This window comes from Zeugodacus cucurbitae, chromosome 6, assembly GCF_028554725.1.
Source record: "Zeugodacus cucurbitae isolate PBARC_wt_2022May chromosome 6, idZeuCucr1.2, whole genome shotgun sequence".
Lineage (NCBI taxonomy): Eukaryota > Metazoa > Arthropoda > Insecta > Diptera > Tephritidae > Zeugodacus > Zeugodacus cucurbitae.
This window is the reverse complement of record NC_071671.1, coordinates 6446700-6459329: the sequence shown is the minus strand read 5'-3', so window position 1 is coordinate 6459329 and position 12630 is coordinate 6446700. Positions and strand designations below refer to the sequence as shown.

Here is a 12630-nt window from a genome sequence, read left to right as displayed (position 1 = left end):
CTAGTAAAAATAAGTGGATGTCCTTATTGATTTGCTCTTTAATAGTTTTCTCATAAAAACAAGTAGATTTCTTCTTACCATTGAATTTTTTGACAAAATTACAAAAACAAATTAATAAATAAGAAGTTATCTTTTTATTTTCAGCCGGGTTTCTTTTCAATAGATTTTAGAAGAAATTTAAGCTAAAATTAAGAAGACATTCTAGTAAAATTTTCTTCAATTTTTCCCCCCCTAGCTCTCCTCGCCCTAAAAGCTTTTTTAGAAGTCAATCTTATTGATTATAGGTGAAGTTTTTGGCTCTGTGTAGTATCCCTAATGAAAAACGAAGCTCAATTGAGTATTTCAAACATGAAGCATTTTATCTATATCTATATGTCAGAATTGTTTTACAAAAAAGGCTTAGGTCAATCACTTCATAGCTTTGAATACTAAGATACTATAATATAATCGTAGATCTATTACGAAAACCAATTGTTCTATCTCATAATCACAGATTTGATTTAAAGCAGATATCAGTAGAGTACAGAAAGAGCTAGAGAAAAGGCCGTGGCAAGTCTGGCCGGTACCAAGGGCGCTGCTACTGGAAAAGTTAGTCATTACCGGCTGTCCCTGAATTTTTATGGACTATAAAGAATGATCAATAACTTCAACTGTAGCTTGAAACAGTAGTTCGTAGATCATCGAAAGATAAATGCTGCGAATGATGAGATTATCTTTGTGAATTTTCTACTTTCAACCATTAGAGACGGTATATCTTAAAAAACTACAGGACGTATACACTGTATGCAGAAAACAGTTTATAGAAATGGCAAAGAACCAGAGCTATATTTATATTCAACGCATTGCGAATTGGTGCGAGTATCTTACAGGGTTACCTAGGTTATCGTGGTATTAATGAGTCACAATTCAATATGAATAGTTCTAAAATCTACTAACATACTTTGCCGGAAGTTGTACCAAGAACATATTACAAAGAGCAGACTCAAATATTTTAGTTTAAAATGGTTTCAATATCAGTTGCCTTCTCAAGATATGAAGCTAGTTCTACTATATAGTTTATAAATCGTTATGCGATTTAATAGCTCAACGTGTACTAAACCGTCCATATTATTTTAATCGCGCCACAAAATTGCTGTACTTCCGCTGGAGTCCACTAGATTAGTATAATCACATAGAACAACTCTCAGCTTGATAAGAGCGTATGTATGTATATTTATATATATATCTACATATGTATCTGGAATAAGTGTAACGGCATACTAATTTCTGAATATAAACCAGTAAATTTATGTGTGAAAATCGCATGCTTCAGCGAGAACGATAATTGAAAAGTGTCAATGGGCAAATTAAGGTTAGAAAAGCGTAAACGCTTTAAACGACATACATACTTCACGAATAATCACATGGATACTCATTCATACACATATACATACATAAACAAGAATTTACATAAGTGCGCTTGCGGCTAGAGGCAAGGCAAATATGTGCCCATTGACACCTTATTACAAATAATAACCACAGGCACATACACCCATATATATATATTGATAGTTGGATATGTATTTCTGAATATCCTGTCACCCAAAATATATTTAGTTGTGGTTACCCGCTGCGTTGGCGTACAACAGCAACAAAATGGCCAACAACAACGCGTTGCCACGTCCTGCGGCAGTCAATCCTATCGACCATTCGACATACTAATCGTACTAACTGTCATAAGCACATTAAATGTGGCCAAAAAAAATTAATTGGAATGTTTTGAATATGAATGAACAAGCGCGCGCATACTCAATGAGAACTAGAATACACACTCTCACATTTCGACAGGACTTTAAAGGAGAGCAGTTCACACACATATAAGAAATTTGCTCTTCAGCTCTTACATACGCTTCATTAGCACTGAATTTTCTGCTGATTAACATTCGTTGAAAAATTTCGAAATTTCTTGGACAAAATTCATTGAAAATTTTGTGTTGAAAAATCGAAGGCGGAAAAGCAATTTAACATATTCAGACTACCTTGAAGAAAAATTAGAAAAAATATATAAATTGTATTTAAGTCTTAAGTGAAGATTAGAACGGCTATACTATCGAGTTGACAGCTGAGTTCGAGCCGCCTGAGAGAGAGCCAGTCGGCAGTAGAGTAAAGAGAGTGCGTGGAAAGCCAACTCAGTGCCTCAGAGTACTGAGGTCCTTTAGCAGGCTATATATTTCTATGTGTGTGTAGATCAGGCAGTTTCTCAGTTTTAATACACACATATAAGTCAAATATTTGTATGTATGAGTGCGAGCTCTTGGCTGGTTTGCCACTGCGCATGCGTGCCCCTCTTAATATGCGTAAAGTTCACGCTTAATTTTTTTACATTATTACTTTCATGATGTCCTTTTGCCGTTTTTCATTTTCATTTACGTTTTTCGTTTTTCGTTTTTCGCTTTTGTTAATTGATAGTAATATTGTAATAGTGTTGTTGTTGTTGTAAATTTTTCCGTCGCTTTACAATGTGGCAAAAGTATTGTTCGTACATGAAAATTGTGTGGTCCACCGGTGCCAGGTGTGTACGTTGCATTCTATTAGATTCTATATGTTTAATGATTAGTTTTGTTGTTCGTTTGGTATGTGCCCATTACTATGAGTTAGTACCCATCTGTATGTGTCCATATGTTGCAATTAGTTGTGCTTATTGCCTTTGCAAAAAAAAGCAGTTCATTTAACACTGCGCTGTTCGCGATGAGTAATCGTTTGTTGGCTTTGTTGCAACTTTTTGTTCGGCATTTCGCTCGTGATGTCGATTTGTTGTTGTTATCTAGCACCTTGAGTTTTGGGCAGTAGGTGGCGGCATGAGTTCTCAAACAGTAGTTTAGTTCAGTAGACTGTATGAAGAGCAGTAAAATATGAGAACTTTAGAGAAACGTCGAAAAGATCGTCTTCCGGAAACCCGAAACAGATCCGGCCTCTAGAATTTAGCTTCTGATTTTCCGTCACCGCTAATTCGATAATTACCTATTAAAATCCCCAGTCGCTTAAAGTTATGTAAATTTCAAGGTCTTTAAATGTGGAACGGTTGTTGAAGATCTTTCAAACTTCAAACTCCACTTCACAGGCCGGTGAAAAGCGATCGGTTAAAGATCTCTTCGCGTGCATTCTGATTCCGACTTGTTCCACTGGCATCTAGTACAAACCTCAGCATGAAAATTGAAGCAGGCTCGACGGACGCTAAGTTTGATTGTCTGATCTAAGTTTCGTCAATTTTAATACCAAATTCAACTCAGACAAACCCTTCGACCGCGAAGCCCTTTTAACTTCTAAATACATTACTCATTCATGGAATAAGATCTTATCTCGAAAAGAATCATCGGAATTCTGGTTCAAGAGTCACTACTATTAAATCGGTTCTAAAAATATGAGAAAACTTCCATGTAAAAATAAACCAAAGTCAAAATCGGATTTCTTCGCATTAATTCAACAAGCACTGATAACATCGTGGGTCTGTCTTTCCTCCCCAATTTATTTATTCAAAAAATTCGGCTCAACATTAATAAGCTGAAGATAGCCTTCTTACTGATATAGAACTATCCAAGAAAAGCCTCTGTCTAGTCTTATATGTTTCCCGACTTTCCCAGCTGAACAGAAGCCTCCTGAAAAAACTGAAGATCCTTAGAACTTATAAACTCGATAACATTATTCAAAGTGAATGAGTCTCTAACTAAATATTTCCAGTAGATACTGATTTTGATGTAGTCTGATATGAAATGAGTTATGATTGGAATGGGTGATTTGATTTAATCTACTGTCTGAAATCGTTTTTAGTTTTTTAAGGAATCGTAAATGGGTTAGATTGAGCTTTAGAATCACTTCTGAGAAAGAGTTGTCCAAGATAGACTTTTGTAAAACTTTTTGCTTGCTGGTTTGAAAACAACCAGATGTTGGATGCTTTCAAAAGCTTCCGAAGCTTATTTCCTCTCAAGCTTTTGACATTTTAACGATATTTCACACTATAAGCCTTCTATATACTGCGTCTACGTCATTTCAAAACCAAATACTTGAAGAATAGTTACCAATATTTAATTAACAAGATTCAAACCTTAGCTTACGAGCTTATAAGGAACAAAGAACTCATCTGTTGGGTCTTATTTATTCTTATTAAAACATTTGAACCTAAGGTCATACATTTGGAACATATAATTTACAATCTTTTAGAAAGAATAATTTTTTTATTAAACATCTGTCAAATCAACACTCAAATTGAAAACTGAAAATATGCTCCAATTCAATTTCCAAAATTACTATAAAATCACACATCCTTACGAGCAGCACATCCTCCAACATTTCGAGTCATAAAACTGTGAATACCAATACTTAAAAAGTCAACACCCGCCGATTTTTAAATTTATAGTAGTACAATCATCATAGCGGCGGCAGTAAAGATGTCGATAAACAAGATCGCTTCATCGACTACACAATGATCATAACACTGATCATGCAAAAATATGACAATTCCACAAAACAAGCCAACAAAAGGAAGGAAGCACTAAAGGAGCTGAGTTAAATGGAAGCTAAACAAAGCCCCCAATTTAGTGTACATAAAATAAGAAATTCAATAAAGAACACAAGCAGGTTATAAATGCGAAGATCGCATGTTGGCGATCAATGAGGATCATCGGCGATTATGAGTTGAGAGCGGTGAATGAGCGGCGGCAGCAGGTGATTGTTATGAGGCGCGCTTGGCATTTTAGCACTACATAAATGTTTGAAGGAAACATTCTTATTTTACCACTCGAGCACTTCGCTTCAACAGTTATTTGTAGTTATGTGCTCATTTTACACAAATGAGGTGCTAACTTTTCCATAAAGCCATATCATTTATGTGGGCATTATACTTAAAGCAGTGTACATATTAATATATCAGCAATGAAAAGTGGCAAAAGTGATTTAAAGGTGCCATAAAGCGTTGACAGCAAACAACCAACAGCGCCAATTGGCAACTGGCAGCTAACTGGAGGAGCTGTCAGTAGTGCCTTGGCACATATTTGTGAACTTGAAACTATGAAAAACTCTGAATGTGCATGCCACATAGTTTCAAAGTCGTTAAAAATTTTGCTTTTATGCCATTTTATTGATAAAAAATCAAATGTCGGCAAGTGGCTACTCTTGGCTTAACTGGCTGAGCAATACGCATGGCCATAAAATTGTGCGACATTAACACTTTCACAAGAATTTGTACGCTTAGGAGCTGTGATGATGTGTGTGTACAAGTGCCGCTAGTTTTCGTTAGAAGTCACAGTTCACAGCAGAGTTTTCAATATTTCACACTTTGGTGTGAGTTTGACTTCTCAAAACTGTCAGCAGTTTGCTAGAGTTTGCTTTTGGTAGCAACCCTGTAGGAAAGTGAATGGAAGAGGCTTCCTCTTTGAAATTGATAGACTCTCGGGTATTTTTATGCCATTTGATCATTCTACAGTTTGAAAGTCATGTATATCGTATATTGGGGACTCCAAAATCGCTCGTGATGTTTCCTGAGCTTTATCAATTAAATTTGAACTCAAAGTCCGACGTTCCATAAGTGATCTAGAGTTAGAGTATCTCCTATTTCCTTAAGGTGTTGAATTAGAGGGATCTTATCTATCCTAAAGGCATTTTGATTGCTTGAAGGGGATCATCTATCTTAATTCAACTAACAATATTTGGATATAGTCCATTTTCAAAGGGGATTCTATTTTTAACCCCTTCTCTCCTTGAGGCATCTTAATCGCTTAAATGCAAATCCTCTGTCTTAATTGAATGGACGATATTTCGAAGAAGTTCATCTGGAAGAAGGCTCTTTTGAAATCCTTTACATAGAAAGGTTCTGAGGCCTTCAAAACAGTTATGAGATTAAAGATATTTACTTTTTCATACACAGTTTGATGATATATACTGTCTATCTGTCAGAATTTCTCAATGAAATCCTTAAATCAAAAGTTTAAAATATCCCCTTAGTTAATGTAGGTATAATACCCGATAAAACTACTTTTACTTTAATAATCGGATCGGTTGTGAGTTATGGGTCATAGGTCATATTGCCAATATAGGACTTTAGAGTTCCATGGTTACTAGTAGAGCATTTTTTGTCGGAAAATTGTAATAAAATCAAATAGATTATGGTAATAGAGCCTTAATGAAGTTACCACACTAAAAAACATCTCTGTCGACTAGTCCGAAACTAGTATAAACGGAACCAGTTAACATTTAACTCAATATTTCTTCAAATTTCAAGCAATGAATCTGTTTACAACTAACCTAACACCTCCCTGACGGGTTAATACCAACCAGCAACTACGTCTATTACATATTTACATATGCACCGAGCTGCATTTATGATCGTTCGACAGTTGCTTGCATTGTCAAGTGTCAGTAAAATATGCACAAGTTGTCGCTTTTTGTGATTTTACGACTACTGAATGGTTAATAAAAGACTAGCTAATATCCTTCTGTATACTCAAACACAAACACAGATAAAGAGGCACATTCCTGCATTCCTACACTGTTGTGTGTAGGAGCACAAACAATAGTGGTTCGTTTAGCCTACAGACATCCTGGCGCGCTGCATCAGTAGCTCAACGCGGCGGGTGTTGGTGCGCGGGTGTCGTTTTCGTCTTCCCGGTAGCAATGTGCACATTCCAACAATATTCATTTTATTGTTTCATTTATTGTTGCACGTACTCACTCACTTACATCCACACATACATATATACGTGTACATAGAGCGAGCTAAGTTGTTGTCCTTAAGGAATTTTCAGCACTTCGTCGTGTCTGAAGGTAGCTCAGCAGCTCGTCAAATTTACCATGAAGGAGTGAAAATTTGCTTAACAATTGCTTAATGCCACATACTTGCTGTCACTTATAACTCTATCGTCAGTAGCAACAACAAAAACAACAACCAATGTCCACCAGTGTCCACCATTGCCATCATTATTATTTGCTTTTTGTTGTTGCTGGTGGTGTTGAACTAAAGTAGTTGTGTGTTGCTCACTGGTCCATGGAGAGCGATCGATCTGTCTTATGATGGATCTGTGTGGGACACTTATTGACTGCTCGACTCTGCAAACACACACTCATCCACTATGAAGATCATAAGTGAAGATTATTTGTATTATTCAATATTTGTTTCCCCGATTTGTTTTGCAAATTTTCAATGAAAATCATTTAAAATACCTGTGGTCCCTCTTGTTGCTCCTGCTACTGTTTTTCCATTTATTCCTTGCATTTGCTTATTATTCTTCGTTTTTCAATAATTTTCGCTTAAAATTTTGCATAGTTTGATTGATTACCGGATTGCTTGTTGTTCTAAGAATACAAATATCTGCAAATATAGCGGTAAATGCATTTCTGAATTCCATAATTCTGCAGAATTATTCACTCTTTTGCATAATTATGTTTATGTGTTAAGGGTGAATGCCAATTTCACATTTCATTTTCAAGAAATTACTTAACAATAGTATTCAAGCACTTTCATTCGAACGCTAGGTATGCTGTAGTCTATAGACATATGTATGTACGTTTAAATACCAGAAATTTATAAATATGCTAATATGAAGAAGTAATATGTTACTCAGTTTACTGATTCAGCAATTACAAATAGTTTTAATTAAAATATTTCTGATTTTTAAGTAATCACTTTATTCCCCTTTTTGATTATAAATAAAATTTTTTATATATGTTTAGAAAATTTATTATTTTAGTTCGATTTTAAGAGCTCGCATTTCTAAAAATTTTATATTTTTCCTTTAAATCGAATCTCTGCTGCATCTCACATTCTCACCAAGACTCAAGAACTGTGAGATGGCATACAGAACAGTAGACCATTTAAAGTACTTGGAACAACCTCTTTGAAAAGCGTTTAGGGACTCATTTAGTCCCAAGAATACTATTCCGTAATTATTGTTATTGTTGTTGTAGCGACTGAAAATATCAGTCACAGTAATTTTGTAATATAATGTTAGGTTAGGTTGAATTAGGAGTCAGATCTCCTCGTCAGCTGAATATTTCACTTAGTTAACTGTCCTTTCGTCTTGGCTCCCACGTCACTGTTCGTACCTGGAACCAGCATCAACAACACCAACAATGTCAGCCTCGAAATCCCGCGCAGAATTACTCTTGCCAACAGGTGCTACTTGGGACTGAGTAGGCAATAGAAAAGCAAAGTCCTCTCCCAACGAACCAAAATCAAACTCTATAAGACGCTTATCATTCCCGTCCTGTTTTATGGTGCAGAAGCGTGGACGATGTCAATATCAGATGAGACGACACTAGGAGTTTTCGAGAGTCCTCAGAACATTGGCAACGGCAAATACCGCAGAGGATGGAACGACGACATTGACATAGTTCAGCGAATAAAAAGACAGCGGCTAGGTCATGTTGTCCGAATGGACGAAAACATTCCTCTCCGTTGGACAGCGACCTGGTTACACTTGGGATCTCTAACTGGCACCGAACTGCGAAGGAAAGAGAGGATTGGCGCGCTATCATCGATTCGGCTATAACGGCTAAGCGGTTCCAACGCCAATCAACTGTCCTTTGGGACACCAGAATACTCCTAACAAACCAAAAGGCCCTCACGTTATAATAAACCACTTTGTTTAACTGTGTTTGAGGTGTTTTAACCGTAGTCTGTCGAATGCTGGACCTGGAAGAGGAAATGCTTAAATAATGTCCCCTCGCTTTTCATCAAACTGAATCTGGTCGTAACGGATCATTCTGTTCGCTGTCCAACCTTGATAGGAAACTTTCAACACACTTGTGAAGTCTACAGACTGGTTTGTCGGTTCGACGAATTCGGATTCGCGTTTCGGAGTTATATTGAAAGTACACTTTTAAAATCTTCTTCTTTGTTAAAATTGTTGCTTCAACTATCGTATATTCTTGACTATTCTACTTATGGTCCTCAGATCGTTTATGTTGAACATCCTTGCATAGTTATGTCTCAAAAAATAGTCCCATGGCATTCATTAGGCGATGACATCTCGCTAGTCTTGTCATTTATCAGCTAACATGAAGTAGAGCGCAGGAAAGAACCCTGGATCATATGGGTTTCTATTCGTCACCACTATCATTTATGATAACATACATCAGGTCCATAGAGTTACCATTTATGAGGGACTAGTAAAGTGTTGATCCATGATTTATCAAGGAAGGTCTATACTTTTTATTTGTCTTGGCTATCTAAAATTTGTTCAACTATCGATTACGTCAAGGTAAGGGTTCTCGTAGTTCTCGTGGTAAAAAAAAAATATTGTGCTCGTTTATCTCAAACACAAAATTTCCTTCACCCAAAGATGTTAACAAAGAGATATTAATGAAGACTTTCTAATTAAAACAACATTTCGTGAAATTTACGCTCATTTAAACCAAAAGATCCCATTCCACTAAAAGCCGTATAACCTACTTCCGTTCGAAACTTCACAACTCCAAACGACTACTAATTAGAGTGCATAATGCATTTCAACGGCATAATTATAACCTAATCTTCGGCTAATTTCGCTTTAAACCACATAATTTTGTACATAACGAAGCAAAACCAATAGGACTAAACCGCGTCCACCTACTTCTCGACAACAACACAAAACAACATAGAGGCCGAGGCAACAAGCGAATTATAAGGTAAATAAACGCAAGAACAACAACAGCAACCACAAGCGGCGATATATTGCCGTTCAACGCAAAACGGATTTAATTAAATTCGCTAAGCAACATGCACACACATATATATACATATAACAGACAGTTAAACAATTTTGGTAGCGACGCGCACAGCCAGCGTTTGCGAGCGGATCGCTTTGTGTGACGCGGATGAGGATCGAAGGTTCGCAGGTGCGCTGCCAGCTGAAGCGCTACAAAATCGAATTGGCAACGCCAACACGGCAGGACACTGTGATGCTGCTTGTTGTTGTTTGTGCGTATTTCACTATCATTGCCAGTTGATACGGCACAACAACAACAACAATCATAGCAGCAAAACGAGAATATGTAAAGCAACGTAGAATCAAAAGTGCGTTGCCAATCGATCACATCGCTCAGTTTGATGTCTTCATCGATTTGCCACACACACACGCACGCACACTAGCACTAACACAGACTCTCTAGCATACAAGGCACAGCCGAGTTGAGTGAACAGCAGGTTGCAGGGCAAACAGTTGCCATACAAAAACTACCTTAAATGTGTACTACTGGGTGGCAAGGACGCGCCGGGATGTCACTGGCAACAGCAACAACAAAAATATAAGAATGAAAAACAACAATAACAACAACTTGAGTAAGTTGAACTGCTTTTTCTTTGGTACAATCAAGTATCGCTTGACTCAATTTTCGCACAAATGACAGTTAAACATAGCGGAACTGTTTCGATTCGTTGCAGCATAATCGGCTGACATACTCGTACATAACTGTGTCTGTTCGCATAATTCAACTGCCGGACGGCCGCTTGTATTGCATACTGCTGTGTCGCCAATTGTCGCACATGCTGTGCCAACTGGTCGTTTTTAGCCGGGTCCTTAGATCCTTATTGCTACTGTTGTTGTTGTTGTAGCTGCTGTTATTATTGTTGTTGCAGCAGCGCTTGTTTGCGTTCATTTGTCGTCAACTATGCGCTGTGCACTAACTAAAATGTAAATTCACCAAACTATTTATGCCTATTAGTGCCTGTGGGGGTGGCATGTAGGTGGTCTAAAATATCTTAAATGCCGTTAGTGCATCCAGTGGCATGAATACATTTCTTTAGCAACCGTTGTTTGCTACTCATTTTGTGGTTCTGGTGTTAATTGTTTGTTGCCGTGACATTGCGATGTGTTGCACAGTGTGTCCTTTGGGTCATATCTGTGTATATGCATATATATATATATATGTATGTGTATTTTTAGTGTAGAACACATACATCGTCATGTTGGTGCCTGCTTTGCTCGTAGCTAAATATTTGCTTTGGCCATCTGTCGTTTCTGCTGGTGATTACACTCTGTGGTCTAAATTATTGTGCTGATTTTCCTAAACTTAATAGCTCAATTAAATGCTTACTGAACATAACATCATATTTATGGTGCCAATTTATGGACTGAGTAAATAAAACAACGAAATTGCTTGTTGAACCTAATGATTTTGCATTTAGCATGTTCCACTAACCTATATTACTTTGAGATCAATGGAGAAGAAGAAGAAGAAGGGTAGGCAGGTCGGCTAACCCAACAAGTTGTTTCATTATAGTGAATAACTCGCCCTTAATAGTAAAGTCGATCCCGCTAACGGAACATATTTTCTTAGATTAGATCTAGAAATATAAAATTTCACTTCAAAATCTTCATTCTATAATAAGTAGAAATGGATCGAAAGTTTGTCGAAGAAGTCAAGGAAAGCAGTAACTTGACCAGCCCAACAAATTGTTTCGTTATAGTAAATAACTCGCTCTTAATACTAATATCGATCTCGCCAACGAAACGTATATTCTTAGATTAGATCTAAAAATAGAAATTTTCACTTCAAAATTTTCATTCTAAATAGAGGAAAGCAGAAATGTAACGAAATTTTGTCGAATAAGTCAAGGAAAGCAGTAAGAGATCGATTTACCGTTACAAGAAATGAAGAAAGTGCGGATATACTAAAGTTAGTCTAGTGATACCCTAAAATATTCCTCAGCCGCATCCATGAGGTGAGTGTCGAACCACACCGAACGGAACTCTGAACCAAACTAGACTGTGTAGGGAATTGTGAGCTCATTTCTCCAGTTTCACGACTAATGGAGTCGTAAATAATATTCGTTAAGAAGCCAAAAAAGTTTGAAAATAAATTTCATAATTTCTCACACTAGAGCTCAATGGAGTCCATTTAGTTGCACAATGAAGCTCTCGAAAAACTCCGCCTGCAAACATTGTGAACTGAAAAGTACATTTTTTCAAGAAAGGCCGTTGTTCACGTTGTTCGCTTTTAGAAAATCAAGTTCAAAATACCTTACAAACCTCATCCATAATATAACATCAACAAATTTTCAGGAATACTGACGACTTGACAACCCTCGGCTGGACGAAAATCCGAGTCCGCAATCCGTCTACTGAAGGGATCAGAGAGTAATGGGTTGCTTCTAAGGATTGACATTAGAAAGCTTCCTACAGTTTAGTCACGACTTTAATTGTAACCAAATTCCATGGTAGGAATAGATAGACAGATATGGTGGATGTCAGACGGCGCACCTAGACCTTAGGAGAACCATTGTGATACTGCCGGGAGCGGAAACTCTTCGCACTACCATGTCCTCTCTGAACCGGATCAGAGAGTACTGCGTTTCTTTCAAAGACTGACATATGACGTCTTCATGGTAGTGTGAAGGGTTTCCGCCATGTCTTTATTTGTAACCAAATTCCATGATAGGAATAGACAGGCGGGTATGGTGGATGGCAGACGGCGCACATAGACCTTAGGAGAACCATTGTGATACCATCGGGACTGGAATCGCATCACACTACCATGTTCTCTCTGAATCACTCAGTGGCATTGAAAAAATTAAACAATTCAAAAAGTTTTATGTTAGGAATAAGAAATTCCTATTTGTGAGATCACTTTGATCGGTCGTTCATTACACTCAATAACACTAATCAACGAGAGTTATGTCCC

General features: G+C 37.2%; 1 protein-coding gene across 1 annotated transcript in view; it reads right to left on the bottom strand.

Moving 5' to 3' along the window:
- The window catches only part of LOC128922828 (uncharacterized), a 334204-nt gene that overhangs the window by 114565 nt on the left and 207009 nt on the right, over positions 1-12630 (bottom strand). The gene's annotated exons all lie outside the window — the stretch shown is intronic.